Below are 15,548 nucleotides of genomic sequence, written 5' to 3'. Positions count from 1 at the left end.
TAATTCATGTGCCCCTCTACTGATGCCATTTCCAGTCTCTCCATTTATAGTGCAGAGAATATGGATAAAATGGTCCTTCGGTCATTCTGACAAGTTTTCACTGCATTTAGATATTGGATTGCCCATGCTTTGCAAGTTGGAGATTATTTTTTTTGCATCATTCTAGGCGAAGGAATTGGTATTTTGTTTTATTTTGTGAAGATGAGCTATAGGTAACTAACTCTTAAGTGTGGATGACAGGCAAAGAAAACATTAAGAAGCCACACTAGAAATCACAGTGGCTAAGAGTGAAATTAAGATCTTTGCAAAGGCCTTGTCCTTGTTTCTAGAAGTCCATTTACTTATTTCCTAACAGGGTGGAGAGCAGAGAAAGGAAGCCAACTTCACTTTTCTCATGAGGATGCAAAATCCACATCTGAGAACTTCATCCTCATGACCTACTTACCACCCAAAACATTCACATCCTGATCCTATTCGTCAGTGGTTGAGACCTTATAGAATGCTTCTCACAGAAGCACTCCGTCCACAATAAGCAAAAAAAACTAACACATGTTTCCTTTTGCCAGTGGGGGCTCAGCATGTTGTAAAAGGAGGAAGTGTCACAACTATATACCGTGAATACACCATTGACTATTTTACGTTATTGTCTATGTGACAGTTTTGTATAATTGTATTATAACTTAAGAGAGAGAGTGCTCAGTCAGTAAAATGTTCACCATCACAATAGCCTGAGTTAGCCCCTAAAGCTACTGTTAAAAGTTGGGTAGGGTGACACTCTTGTGACCCCAGAACTGGTGAATGCAGAGATGGGTGGATTTCTGAGGATGGCTCGCTAGCCAGTTGGCATAATTGGAAGCTCCACACAAATGAGAGACCCTGACTCAGAAATTACCCAGGTAGATGGCTTCCTTGGAATTATTAGCCTCTGTCTTCCACACACATAAGCACTTATATGTGAACATCAGTTGTTCATACATGCATACTAATATTAACTTATAGCCCCTCCAAAAGAACTCATTGACATAATTATTATTGGTCCTACGATCTAATGAGAATCACTCATAGGATGAAGCTCTGTTATCATTTCCCATATTTGTGACTAAGGGTAGAAGGCACCTAAAACATCGCATGTAAGCTTGTGTTCAAGAGTTTGCCATGCTACCTTAACATCTCTTCAACCTGTAGTAATTACTGAGTGAACCGAAAGGAAGGTCTTAATAGCCAGTGTCCTTCTGGTGTAAGGTAAGGTTTTGTGACAGAAACTCATTTTCCTGACCTACCAGATTTACTCTGAAGCATTCTGGTTTAATATTTAGAGACTTAAATGCTACCCAGGTTTCTAAGCTTAAAATCTCCGTACTGCTCAGTGCATCCAACCGAAAATACAGATCTTCACACTCTGGTTTCCGTCTTAGTGGTTTAAACTCATAAGGCATTGGATATAAAAGACAAGAAAATTTCATTATATCCAATAGGCAGGTGTGGGGTTGAGCCTACATTATTCTGCAGTAGAGGGCAGTCCTCGCCTCTATTGGCAGGTATATAAAAAGTGTTGGTGGAGAATCTCTGTTCCATATCTGTTACTCCTTATGTGTCTCCTAACCTCATTTTTCCTGTGTCTGAAATTCAGCGGTTCAATTCCTTATATTAATTCTGTAGAGTGCTTGAAGATATGGCACACGGGGAAGAGGCCAAATAGAAAGAAGCCATTATACATGTAGTTAAACCATCTCGCTACAAAGCACAGGTGGAGGGGGAGCCCAGACTTAACAGCAAGAGAAAATGAAAATGAGAAAACATGGTTCAATTCGTTAGAAAATGATTTCCTATAGTAACCATGAGGGAGCAAAAACACATTTAGTCTCTTCTACAAGATGAATTGGAAGCAAAAAAAGAAATATTGAATATAAAATGGTAGTAAAATCTGACTTTGGTCTCAAATGGATTCTTGAATCCAACTTATTTAGATGTGTGGGGGGGGGGGAGATATTCAGATAACGAATTCAAAGGCTGGCTGAAGAAAGATCCTTTAGGCTATGGAAGAGCCAAGCTCAGAATTGCAATCTCCTAGCTCCCAGACAAGTATTTATTTCAGTAGACTATACTGCCTCATCCTCCTCCAGCGAAGACTGAGCTCATACAGTCTCCTTCTAGAGAGTACTTCGCTGAGGTATCAGGACTTACATGCTCTCTTGACACCAGAACAATGGGAAAGAGAAGTGCCTTATCCTGGGGGAACCTACATGCAGAGAGCCATGAAGAACCTTTCCCAAGAGAAGATGGTGGCATTTTAAGAAGCCCCCATAACAGCTTTAACTCAAGCTGAGGAGTATTTCTGAGCCAACTTTCATTTCCCCAGCTTCTTGCTCTTTATAAACTGAAGTGTTTACTGGTTGGATTCCATTTCAAAGTTAAAATTCCAATGTGATGAAGCTGAGATGGAGATCATAGCTGAGTCTCACTTTAGGATGACCCAAGTTCCCTGTTCATGCCAAATTCTGAGTGTGTGCATTGATGATTCTTTCTAATTGCCTTTGAGTTTTCAACATCATAAAACATCGTATTTAACTATTCTACCCCTAAAAGTCTAAATGGTTCTCTAATCAAACAGTCCTGCCTAGCATAATACCTCCTCTCAGACAGCCAAAGACACAGATATGGGCTAAACAAAGTGCAATTGTGTTACAGTTGTTTAATAGCTTGCCAATGTGGAGCCCACCAAAAAGAAGGAGTGGGGTGGAGGAGCTTGACATGGGCATCCCAGTAAATATATTCAGAAACAAAGCTAAAGAACATCTTTGTTTAACATACTTGGGATACGCGAGCAAAGTGTGACCCAAAAATATAGACTCTAACATCAACACTCCCCAGGGAGAGAAGACTGCTCTCTGAAAGTGATAGGCAGATGGATAGTGGTTAGTCATGGAGTCTGTTAGGTGTCAACAGTAAGCTCTGGGGTTCTCTAAGATTTTGGGGGCTATGAGACTGGTGGCAGTATTCTCTGTTTCTTAAGATTACAGGAGTTTCTTTGGTGTAGCTGGACTCTTCATATTCTGAAATGGTTGCCCAGGCTTCAGAAGTTGAATCTTCAATGGTCTGGAAAAAAAGAAAGGGATGTTGGTTGGGAGTAGAAGGATATAGAACTGTCTGGCAAAAAAAAAAAATGGCCTGAAGCTGAGGAAGGGAGTTTTTAACAAGGAGCCATTGATGAAGAGTTTCAGTGATGATGCAAAGAAGATATTAATGGAAACCATGGGGGAGGGGGAGGGGAGGTCAAGTGACCCCAATACAGTGTTCCGGCTTTTCATCTTTCAGCTTTTGTGGAAACGTGTGCTTCCGACTCTTACATCTGCAAATTGGCTGAATTTCACAAAAAAAGATGTCTTCCTTCCCCCCATTCAGTTCAGGAGAGGAATATTTTCAAGGAAAATCACAACCTTTTGTTTGGTAAAAATCCCATACTTACAATGGGGATACTGAGCTCTCAGATATTGCTGAGTGGTGTTTCAAGGGTCAAGAATGAAAAATAAAAACAAACAAAAATTCTGAGGCGTTGGAGGATAACCATCAAAGTATGCTCTTCCTTTAAAGAAACTTACAGCCCCATTTGTCATTAACCATTAGAACACCTTCCCGTTTATTTGATGGATTTTTGTCTCAGTGGCTATACCACAGGTGACTGGGAGCCTTCTGTCAATTTCGTACTTTTGATTCATGACTTTTATAAACAAGGATTTTATTATGTTGCTAGATAATCTTCAAGTATTAGAGTGCACAGGGACCCACCGGAAGCCTGATAAACTGGGCCCCCTCACAAAGGTTAGGATTCAGAAGAGATGGGATCCAGGAACCTGCATTTGTGACGGAGTAATTCTGAAGGCAGCTGTTCCACCAATGGTGCCTTGAGAGAGTCTCACCGGTTTCCACTTTTGATGTCCTTCTTGCCCATCTGAACTCCACCCAGTTCCCACTTCCCACCATAACTCTCCATGAGAAGCCCTGGTTTATGAAATGTTCTCACAGCCATTTCTCAATGCCAGTACAGCCAGCCACCCCACCCTCTTATTAGAAAGAGTTTCAAATTCCATCTGCTTTATATCAATGATTGGTGATAACATCTCTCTCTCTCTCTCTCTCTCTCTCTCTCTCTCTCTCTCTCTCTCTCTCTCTCTCTCATACCAGAATAATCATCAATCTTGTGTTTTGATTGATCAACTTCACGAGGACACGGTCAAGATCACTGATTCTCAAAGCTGTTTGGGAGGTACCTACCTGGGAATCTTTGTGGAAAGGCACAGACTGTGGACTTTTCTACCGAGTTATAGAAAGTGATGCATGGACCGTTTTGCTGGAACAAATGATGACTATGCGCTATGGAACCAGAGAAAACACTACAGGACTTACAGACTGCTCTATAGGTGGCCACATGCTCTGTGTCTAATCCTAACATGCTCTGCTGCCGGTGTTATTATTGTAATACTAGGGACTGGATATGACGTTGCCCAAATGCTGGACATTGTTAAGCAATAGTGCCAACCTTCTTTTTACTTTATATTTTGAGGCAAGTGATTCAGGGTCTCACTAAGTTGCCCAGGCTGAATGTGAACTCATTCAGTAGCCCAGGGTGGCCTTTGAGAGATTCCAGCCTCTACCTTCCAAGTAGCAGGGAATTATGGGCCTGAGCTAAACAGGTCTTGCCCTACATATTCTAGCAATGTGTCTTTACATCAGTTACTTTTCCACTGTCATAAAACACCACAGACAAGGTAACTTATAGAAGAAAGAGTTGATCTGGGGATAGTTCCAGATGGTTACAAATGCATGATGGCAAACAGAGGCATGGAAACTGAAGGCGAAGGTGAGGATTCACATCGTGACCTGTAAGCAGAAAGTAAAGATTGAAAGAAAGAAATGGTACAAGTATTTAAACTCCCAAAGCTCACACCCAATGGCATACTTCCTCCAGCAAGACCACACTTTCTAGGCTTTCTCAAAGTGAAACCGTGAAACAGTGACAAAGTCCATGTAGAACATCCTCTTTCAACCTGCTCTACACTCAGAATCTGAAGAAGAACTTGTGACTTTTCCGGTCCGCAGAGTTTGTTGAAGATCATCTCAGAAAGTGCACAGGAGCATTCATACTTCCTGATTTCTGAAGAAGAGAATAGACTTGCTGATTCCAGTATGTCTCTGTTTTATAAGGAAGTAAAGAACATATTTCTTCCATAAAGGGAGAAAAAAAAAGGAAAGGAGAAAAAGGAGGGGAGATGCAGACAGGATAGAAGGCATTTTGTATACCGGCATAGGGATTGTTTGACACTTTGGGGAATCATTTGATTGCTTCTTGAAGGTCGAATCCAATTCCCATGACAGAGAATCCCGATATACAGTAACAAATTTTTTATGACGTTTATTCTCCATCCACTCTCCCACCCCCAGGAGTCACTGGTGTCTGCTTCACCAGACTTTTGGAGAAAGCTAGCCTTGAACTTTACAAGCTCCCTCTCTCAGGGGATAGCCTAATAAAGGGTTAAAAACCAAGGACATTTAGATAATTCAAAAGTTGGGTAGCCAGCTGCTGGATAACTGAGTTTGCTGGTCAGGCGCCATGCTAGTCCGTGAGCCCACCACTTCTGTGCACATCACAGCTATTGTGTGGATGCTCAGCTAGGCCATGGAGAGCCCCATATGAACAATCCAAATGCACAGTGCCCAGGCCAGTGTGGTCCGTGTGTAGTACAGCCTCTTCTGAGTGTATGCTCTGTGTTTCATCCATATTTAAAGATAAGCCTGCCATACTTCCTAACAACGGGTGGAAAACGAGGCTGCCTGTCTGCAACAACACTCACTTGAAGCAGAATTAAGAAAAATAATTCCTCTACAGTTCCCGGAGAAAGTGTTGGAGGGATGATTTTTCAGGTTCTGAGTTTTGAAATAAACAATAGTGCAATAATTAAGTAAAATCTATTTAAGTTTTAATGGGGTTGGTTTGCCTTGCCACTCTGAATGCTGAATAAGTAGGCGTTTGGACTCCCATAAGAATCACTGAAGAAAATGAAAAGGCTTCCCTTTCTTGCATCGTTCCCGGATGCTACTGTGGTAGAATAAACAGCCCTATCAATCAATGCTGGCGGTATAAAAACTGCGATTTCTTTTACTCTCCAGCTCAACCACCTGCCAGGGGGCTCATTAGTGCAAGGTAGATAGTGATGCATTTGGAGAGGGCATGCCAAAGGAGAGAATTAAATGTTTTCTGAGAATAAATGGTGTCTGCGGCCATCACTAACTCTCCACGTTCTTGGCCTTTTCCTCTGTCTTCTATGGAGATGAGGTTTTCCAAGGGACCACATATACTGTCCTCTTTTGTGCTCGATAATTTGTCAACTTTACACAAGCTAAAGTCATCCAAGAGGAGGGAATTTCAATTAAGAAAATGCCTCTGTAAGACCAGGATGTAGGCAAGCCTACGAGGCATTTTCTTAATTAGTGATAGATGGGGGAGGGCCCAGCCAATTGTGGGTGGTGCCATTCCTGGGATGATGGTCCTGGGTTCTATAAGAAAGCAGGCTGAGGCAAGCCAGGATGGATAAGACATCAGGATAAACAAAACATCCCTCCATGGCCTCTGCATCAGCTCCTGCCTTCATGTTCCTTTCCTGTTTGAATTCCTGTCCAGAATTCTTTCAATGATGAACAGTGATGTTAAAGATTAAGCCAAATAAGTCCTTCCCTCCCCAAGTTGCCGTGGTGTTTCATCACAGCAATAGTGATCCTAACTAGGACCCCCTTCTTCACTGCCCGGGATACCACAACCCAGGCTTCAGGGGGCAGACAGCTAGAACACATTTATTAAAGCATTCACCATTGAAATGAAGCTAAAGGCTAGAGATCCTCGGTGAACTTGGCCTGCTCCTCTCGTCCCTTACTGAATTGCACCCAATTAATTCTTTTCATTCATAATTTATCAGGCGAGAGTGAGGTGTTATCTTTGAAAATCTGTGAAAGAATGAGTGTTGGGGGCTCCAGCTGTAAAGATAATTTTTTTTCCTCTTCCAAGAAGACTTACATTTCTAAGCATCTAAGTCAGGCAACTCACAACTGCCTGTAACTTCAGCTACAGATGCCACTGGCCTTTGTGAGCACCATCACTCATGTGAACACACACACCTACACACACACACACACACACACACACACACACACACACACAGACACACACAAACTTACTTTAAAATGAAGTCTATCTTAAATGGTGAAGGAAGTGAAAGTTCAGATGGTTCGGATAGTTCCGGGAGGTCTGTCTTCAGAGGCTTGTATACAAGGAGGATAGTGGAGATAAGAACAGAGCAGGAGTCTGGAGAGATCACAATGGCTGGTCTAGAAGACCTGGATTCAATTCCCAGTAAACCTTCACAAAAACATGGAATCCATTTTGTGTTGGCCATCTGGATGGGGGCCTCCCCTAGAGTGCAGGTGTTATACTCAGTGTCACCCCACTGGAGAAAACTGAGTTTTCCCCTTAACAGTGGATACCAATTGCACTTCTTGGTTAGGAGTGGAATTTTTAATTGATTTTCCCTTCTCTGGGCTAGGATTCTGTTGGAACTTGTGCAGGTCTTGTGCATATAGTCACAAACTCTGGGAGTTCATATGTCTGTCAGTTGTATCTGGAGTCAGTCATCTTTCGCCTCTGGTCCTTATAATCCTTCTGCCTCGTCTTTGAGTATGCCTCAGAGGCTTGGGTATAGGGTGACAAAGACATCCCATTTAGGGCTGAGTGCTCCAACTCTCTCATCTGCCGCAGAGCAGTGAAAGGACTCTTATTGGTATATTGCTATTCTCATTTATTAGTGTCTCATTCAACCCACATCAGAGACGGTTCTGCTTGTAATAGATGGTAATTAACTTGGAGACCCCCTAAATGGACAGTGGTCAGTTTCTCCATGTTCAGTGACATAAGTAAGCTGTGTCTTCAGCAGAAGAGCCTTACCATCAGGCTGGGAAGGGTAACCTTGGCAACAGCCTGTGATGTGTAGGTAAGGGGGTTTATGGAAACTTTTTGATCAGTGACTTACAAGACGCAACCCATTACTGGTATTTTTGCAACTATGTCCACAAGGGATATTGATCTAGATTTTCTTCTGCTGTTGTGTCTTTGTGTGGTTTCAGTATCATGGTACTATCAAACTCTTAAAAATAATTTAGAAATGTTCCTTCAGTTTCTATCTTGCAGACTACATTGATTCTGTACCAAGCCCATCAGGCCCTGGGATTTCTTAGTCGGGAGATTTAGATAATGCTTCTTCTAGTTCATTAGGATGGTGGATCACAACCTATGGCTCATGGCTCCTTTGGAGTCAGATGGCTCTTTACAGGGATTGCATATCAGATATCCTGCATATCAGATATTTACTGTATATTTCATAACAGTATGAAAACTACAGTTATAAAGTATCAGTGAAAATAATTTTATGGTTGGGTTCACCACAACATGACACAACAGTATTGGAGGTCAAATACATAAGGAAGGTTGAGAACCACTACAGAAGGCACCATGGGTCTACTTAAATTGTTTCATTTTAGTTTAACATTGGTAGGTTGTATGTGTTAAGGAATTTGTACACTTCTGTTTTTGTTTTTCCAGTTTGGTGAAATGCAGATTTTTAAGGTGTGTCCTTAATAAAAGCTTCTGAATTTCTTCGGTGTCTGTTGTGACATCCCCCCCTTTCACTTCCAATTTGATTAATTTGAGCTTTTTCTTTTGTTTAATCTGAGTAAAGGTTTTTGAATCTCATTGACTTTCTGCAAGAACCAACTCATTTCCATGATTCTTTGTATCATTATTTTTTTGTTTCTATTTTAGTGATGTCAGCCAAGATTTTTATTCCTTCTTATCTACTTCTTTTTAGTATTATTTCTCCTTGTTTGGTGAGAGCTTTCAAGTGTGTCATTAAGTTATTAACGTGAGAGCTCTCTAGGTATTTGGTGTAGCACTTAGTGCTAGGACCTTGGCTCTTAGAACTACCTTCATTAAGTCCCATAGGTCTCGGTATGCTGTGTCTTCATTTTTATTCAGCTCTAAAAAGATTTTAACTTCCTTCTTGATGTCTGTCTCGACCCATTTTTCATTCAATAGCAGGTTACTTGGCTTCTGTGAGTTATATACTTTCTGCCATTTCTATTGTTGCTGACATCCAGATTAAATTTATTGTGGTCAGATAGGATGAAGAGGGATATTTCAATTTTCTTATATCTGTTGAGACTGTTTTGTGTCCAAGTATGTGGTCAATGTTAGAGAAAGCTCTGTGAGCAGTTGAGAAGAAGGCATATTATTTTGTGTTTAGGTGAAATGCAAACACTACTTAATGCCAGCATTTCTCTGTATAGTCCTTGTCTGCACAACCTGTCTACTGGCAAGAGTAGGAAACTGAAGTCCTCCACTATCACTGTGTAAGCTTAGGTCAATATGTGAGTTTACTTGTAGGATTGTTTCTTTTATGTATTCTTCTTCCTCTCCTAGTGTTTGGTGCATGAATGTTTAGAATTGCAATATTCTTTTGGTGGTTTTTTTCTTTGATTAGTGTATAGTTTTCTTTGCCGTCTTTTCTGATTAGTTTTGGTTTCAAGTCTATTTTGTCAGATATTAAAATATCTAAAGCTAAGCCTAATTGCTTCTTAGGGTACTGCATTTACTTGGGGGAACATTTTTCCTTTGATTTACCCTAAGATTGTATTTGTCTTTGATGGTGAAGTATTTTTTTCTAGGATATAACAAAAAGATAGATTCTGTTTTTTAATTCAATCTACTAGACTGTGTCTTTTTATTGGCGGAATTGAGACTATTATTACTGAGAGTTGTTTATTAATTTATGTTATTTTGCTGTGGTGGTGGTGATGGTGTGTGTGTGGGGGGGGTGTATGTTCCTTCTTTTATATAATTGTCTCAAGGTTCTTTATCCCTTGTCTCCTCTTGGATGTAGTTAACCTTCTCTTCAGATTGAAGTTTTCCTTCTATTATCTTCTATACTGCTGGATTGCTAGAACTTGTCTAAATTTGTTTTTGTTGTGAAATGTTTTTTTTTTCCTCTGTTGATAGTGAACACTAGTCGTGCTGGGCACAGCAGTCTGGGCGCCATCCGTGGTTCTCAGAACTCAATCAAGAACAGCGACCCAGGCTTTGTGGCTTTTAGAGTCTCCAACAAAGAGTTAGGTGCTCATAGGCCAGTCTTTATATGTGACTTGGTCTTTCCCCTCCCAATGTTTAATGTTCCTATTGTTCTCTTCCTTCAATGTTTTAATTATCACACTCTTGGGGAATGTTCCCCCCCCCCACCCCATCATTCTCCTTCTGGAGACAGAGTTTCTCTATGTATTCCTGGTTGTCCCCGTAGATAAAGCAGACTTTCATGTCACAAAGACCTTCCTGCTCCAGAGTGCTGTAATTAAAGGCATATGCCATTATTCTTGGAAATCTCTTTAAATTGGGAAAGGTTTTTCTCTATTATTTTGTTTAAAATATTTTCTATGGCTTTGACCTAGGTTTCTTTTCCTTTCTCTATTCCTATTATTTAAAAACTGCATTTTTACAATGTTTTACTTTTTTTCGAAATGTATTGCGACTGGTTGTTTTATGCTCAATAGTTTATTTAATTCAACTATACATTTTCTCTGCTTTGCCTTCAGAACTTGAAATTCTCTCGCCCATGCCTTTTAATTAGTTAATTTGAAAGTTTTGTTTAATTTCATGAATTTTTTAAATTTCAAGTTTTAATTCAGTTTGTGTTTTTTCCCTTCTTTTGTGGTTCTATTTCCTTGTTCAATTCTACTTTCAAGTCTTCAATTGCTTTCATTATTTTATTCAACACTCTTTATTGAGGAACTTACTCATATCCTCTTTAAGGTCCTTGAACTTATTCGTAATTGCTATTTTGAAGTCCTTTTCTTATGACTTAACTAAATTGAGTTTCTTGGGGCATATTACAATAAGGTCGCTGGCTTCTGTAAGAAACATTACCTTGGTTATTCATGTTTATATGTTGCACTGGGATCTATGTGGAGTGGTGACATGTGGGGTGCTTCTCGGTGTAGATATCTGGTCTCACTTTTGTCCTGATCTTTGGCAGCCATTGCCTTAGTCTGATTCCTCGTCAGGGGCAGTGAATGTAGGTTCCCAGCTAAAGAGCATTTCAGCAGGTCAATAGGGTATCACTAAAAAATGGAGACAAGCTAGAAGAAATGGCTGGCTCCTAACAAATCCAGCTATGGGGGGTGGGAAATATGTAGAAAATGGTTTTGAGTCCTAAACAAGTGTGCCACTTGTTGGCTTCCTGGTGGAGAGGGGTTCTGGGTCCTAGCCAGACAAGGAGGATAGGGTCCACTGGAGAGAACAGTTCTGCTGTTCAGCAGGGACTCACAGGAACAGAGATAGGATAGGAAGAGTAGCTGAAGTGGGCCAAACAGAGAAAATTAGGGAGATCCTAGATTCACCCCACGAGTCCCAAAGACACAAGTAGACTACTGGACTAAGATAATAATTTTTAAAAATTAAAAAGAGAACAAATGCAGCAGCATGGGTTTCTGGTGGTGCAAAGCTTTGATCACTTTGCCACAAGGATAAAAGAAGACCAGCATCTGAATGCATGGGGAAGATGTCTGGTCTGAGGTCTTAGCCATGTTCTGTCCCCATATGCTTCTGAGATGGAATCAAACAATGTCCATAATTAGCTTATGGGAATTGTCAAGTGTACAAAACCTAGAGGCCATGATCCAAAGCACAAACTTCTCTTCTTTGTGAGTATGTGAAGTGAAAACTTTTGTGCTTAGTCTTCAAAAGAGTGAAAGTTGTGGCATACACTTTTCTGTGACCTGTCACCTGCAGGTCCTGCCACAGAACAGGAATAGGCAAGGAACCAAGGAAAAGTGTCAGCTCAAGTGAGTAAAGAATGACCAGAAGCAGAAGATGATGATCTGCAGAGAATGACCATCACCAGAGGATGACTGTCTGCAGAAGATGACCATGAGCAGAGGATGATCATGGACCAAGGATGACATTCAGCAAAGAATGACCATGAGAAAAGGATGACCATGAGCAGAGGATGACCATCAACAGAGGCTGCCCATCAGTAGAGGATGACCATCAACAGAGGACCTTTCATCCAGGGCTCAGAATTTCAAGAAATGGCTTAAGATATGAAATCATTTCCTTGGTACTAAATTACCAAAAGAGATTAAATTATTTTTAAGTGAGGTTTTCATTTATTATGAAATAATTACTTGTAAAAATAAAAATATTTCCATAAGAGGCTTATAATTTACAAAAGATTATTTCATTTTGAATGTACAGTAAGCATCATTTCAGAACTGTCTTCTATTATCTTCAATCATGGGGTCCCTAAGGATACATACTGTGTACACTTTCACCAAATTATTTTCCTTTCTTCACTGACAAAGTATTAGTCTGCATTTTTCAGCTTCCCTTGCAGCTAGTAGGACCTTGAGAATGAGCTCTGGTCTATGGGATATTAGTAGCAATCACATTCACTGCTGCTGATATTTTAATACCCAGCCTGCCTGAAACCTCCTGAACAGTATTCCAGGTTCTCTTGTTTCCTTGTAGATGGCTGGAAGCAGAGGCCTCAAAGAATCAAGTGGGCAAAATGACCCTTTTAATCTAAGGACCTCAAACCCAAGAAAAGTCTATGAATGGAATTCAGGGGGAATCTAAGACCTCTAACTGGGAAAATATTGTGTCCTTACACTTTCTAGAAACTTGAAAATTACTTCATCAGTTGTGAACAACAAAATTACAACAGATAATCACAATAGCTGTGGTTTTGTCACCATTAACAAAAACAGTTGTTTTTCACATATCGTTCTGGTAATTAAGATCATTAAACACTATGTGGGTGTCACTACTCTGACATTTTACTGAATGTTTTGCCACTTCTGCATAATGTTCTAATGGAGAAGCATGTGTATCACAGTTACTTAAATACTTAGAGAGCTGTGCTTTGGCCCTTGGTGATAGCCCCATGCTGGTTCAAACGCTGGGGGCGGGGCGTGGGAAGTGAGGTATTCCCCAACATCTTCCAACTGAGTACTCCCACAGTAGGTCAAAGTTCAGCTTGTGAAGGCATACAAACAACAAAGCCAGTGTGATCCAAGGACAAGATGGTTGATTGTTCCGAAAGCTGGCATGAAGTAGGATTGCCTCCATACCCCACAGCCATGGCTAAGACAGTTAACCATGCCCGCCAGAGCGTTCAGTAGCCCTCTGTCAGTCCCCTTCACACGAGCGTCTCCTTCAACGCACAAGCCAATCTACAAAAGCATGCTCTTATTTTAAAAGTCGGTTTTAAGACTTGAAGAGCATTTCCATGTGGTCATCAAAATCAGTAATTAAGTACGTTAGAAAGAGTGCATCCTGGGACCACACATGTGCTTCTCATTAAGTTGAGCTTCGATTGCTTTTTCTTTCCTTTTCTTTTCCTGATTTGTTTAACAGAACATTTCCTGTGATTCTATCTTAATGGTCTCATGATGGTATTATATGTATTCACATGTACATTTTTGGAGTCCAATGGGATTGTAAGCTTAATTAGTTTGAGCAGCATAGAAATTCAAGCCTGTATCCCACAGGCCATTTGTCATCTACCCCTCTTCATCTACCTTTCAGTTGCTAATGACTTGATGTCATTTTTCTTTTAGCCTTTTCTATAGGCATGTGGGCAGAAAGAAACTGCCATCACTGGAATTCTTGGCTCCCAATGCTGAAACTCGAAGGAACCACCTAACATACTTCAAGTTGAGTTTGTCAGTGAGTAGCCTCAATATGTTAAAGTTACATCACCTCGTAATTAAAATTTGACTTATTATACAAATAGATGATAGAGTTAAGGCAATAACCAAACATGAAAAAGTCCCAATGAGGTAGCAAGCTTGGTTTTTCTCCTGTGTTCTAGAAACCTATTTGCCTTCTGTAATGGTTGCCACCCACCATTATCAATTTATTATGTATAATTTTAAAAAATTGATTCTTTCTTATGTGTTTGTTCATTTTTCCATACAAATTAGATAATATACTATGGATACCCTTTAGTGACTTTTAGAAACTTTACAATAACATCTATAAAATCTTTTCATATAAGGACATAAAAAAAACCTTCCCTTTTGTCTCCTGTATAATATTCCATTATTGACTGCATCATGAACCAGTTTCTTGTTAATGGATATTTAAGTTGCTTCTCATCTCTTATGCTTATAGAACTCCAATTAGTCTTTAGCCAACAAGGTCATTTTACATACATAAGAGTGTGTCTGTTAAGCAAATACCAAGGAGGAGAAGACATAAGTATTTTAAACTGAATAAAAATCATAATTTTATAATATTGTCTTTGTGCAATGACCAGTAAGTCATTTCTCCACTAGAAAGTGATTTCCTCCAAAGAATGCTAGTGTTGAGAGGACCCAACAATGTATTTTGCCTCTTTGGTCCTAGCTGGAAGATTAAGCAGATCCAATATCTTCTACCTAGAGATGGTGATCAAGTTTGCAAGATGCAAAGGGTTGGGAGTCAGGTAGGCTGGAAAGGGGAGATAGCATATCTGGGAAAGCTAAACTAATTGCATTTAGAATCATGGCTGAAGATGCCCAGAAGTAAACAAGAGAACAGGAAGGGCTCTGTAGAAGCCCACTGTGCAGTGGCGAGGAGGAAAAATAGCAAAGTGGAACATAGAAGGCTTAAGCTCAGTTTCTCCCTCTTCTATTCACTAGGACAGTGTGATACTGGACAAATTAGGAGAACAACACATCACAGGTTCTTGTGCTACTTACTTCTTTTGTACCTAGCAAGAAACAGTTTAAGGGCGCTCCATTCAGAGCTCACAGGCCACCGTGGCAGGGACCGCACGGTGGTAGGAACGGGAGGCAGCTGGCCACATCATGCTGTTGGCGATCAGGAAGCAGCAAGCAGTGGATGCTGTCTTTCATGCCTTCTCCTTTTCCCCATTCTAATCAGCCTGAAACATTATCCCAGGAGTTGGTGGGTCTGCCTCATTAAATGTACCTAAAAAGCACCCTCAGAAATGTCCAGAGAAGATTATTTCTCCTCCTCCATCCTTCCTTCTTCCTCCTTCTTTTTCTTCTTTCTCCTCTTCCTGATCTTCTTCTTCTTCCTCTTCCTCACCCTCATCTTTTTCCTTTCCCTTCCTCTCATCCTTTTTCTCTTCTCCTTCTCCTCTTCCTCTTCCTCCTTCTCCTCCTCCTCCTCCTTCTTTTTCTTCTTCGTTTCTTTTCTTTTTATCCCAAGAAAGGGTTTCTCTGTGTGGCTCTGCACCACCACCTAACTCCCAGTGGTGATCTATCTTCTAACTGATTCTAAATACAGTCAAGTTGACAATGGAGAGTAACTGTCACGGGTATCCTAAGGAATAAAAAGACCAAACATATGAAATATGAACCTGAAATGTGATTGGGTCTGAACTACATTCTCATGCATATGGGAATAAAGGAATACTAACTGTTGAAAGTTCTCAAGAACATCAACACCG

Source organism: Micromys minutus (genome assembly GCF_963924665.1).
Source record: "Micromys minutus genome assembly, chromosome: 20".
Taxonomy (NCBI): Eukaryota; Metazoa; Chordata; class Mammalia; order Rodentia; family Muridae; genus Micromys; species Micromys minutus.
The sequence above is the reverse complement of the archived record's forward strand: the minus strand, read 5'-3'. Positions refer to the sequence as shown.